We start from the raw sequence: 602 nt of genomic DNA on the forward strand, positions 1-602 counted from the left end.
CGAGAGGAGCTTAGGAACGGTTGCTAGGGGTGGGTGATGGGTGAAAAGGGGTGGGTTGGGGTGCTGGGGAGCGGATCCGGAGGGCTCGGGGAGGGGGCCATGCAAAAAGGTAAGGCCAGGTTAGCGCTGCTCGGCCCTGAGTGGGCTGCGGCCGGGGGAGGGGCGAGAGATACATATGTATTTCTGTCTCCCCAGCACACCCCCTTCCCTCTAAGCGATGGCTGAGAGGCGGTGCATGCAGATGGGGAGTAAGTTTCCTGGAGGGGAGGAGGGTGGATGCACGCGCGCAGCCCGGCGCTGCAAATTTCCACCGGGGAGGGAGAGAGTGGCTGGATGCGGGGAGTTTGGAGTTGGAGGGCAAGGAAGGGAGCAGGGCCTGGGGGAGGGGGGAAAGAGGGGTGCTGGTGGTGCTGTATCTGGGAGTAAGTTTCCAAGAACGAGAGAGCCTGCACGCTTGCTTGCTAGCTAGTAAGTTTCTGGCCGGGGAGGGCGCGTGAGGAGGAGGGGGGGTGTGCATGTATATAGAAGGGGGGAGGGGGGAGCAGATTTCCTGCGGGGAGGTTGAATACATATGGAGAGGAGATTTCCTGGAGGGAGGGTTG

The 602-nt window shown here is 61.8% G+C and overlaps 1 protein-coding gene across 15 annotated transcripts in view; it reads left to right on the plus strand.

Moving 5' to 3' along the window:
• Positions 1 to 12: 12 nt before the first annotated feature.
• Positions 13 to 602, plus strand: part of Trerf1 (transcriptional regulating factor 1) — a 230772-nt gene continuing 230182 nt past the window's right edge. For 10 of the 15 annotated variants that reach the window (XM_031347582.1, XM_031347597.1, XM_031347598.1 and 7 more), the window contains exon 1: positions 326 to 468. The gene's annotated coding sequence lies outside the window, so the exon portion shown is untranslated. Of the gene's footprint in view, positions 30 to 80; positions 110 to 200; positions 249 to 325; positions 469 to 602 lie in introns of those variants that run through there. The other 5 variants (XM_031347586.1, XM_031347584.1, XM_031347591.1 and 2 more) reach the window with 5 other exon arrangements.

Source organism: Mastomys coucha, unplaced genomic scaffold (assembly GCF_008632895.1).
Source record: "Mastomys coucha isolate ucsf_1 unplaced genomic scaffold, UCSF_Mcou_1 pScaffold3, whole genome shotgun sequence".
Classification (NCBI taxonomy): domain Eukaryota; kingdom Metazoa; phylum Chordata; class Mammalia; order Rodentia; family Muridae; genus Mastomys; species Mastomys coucha.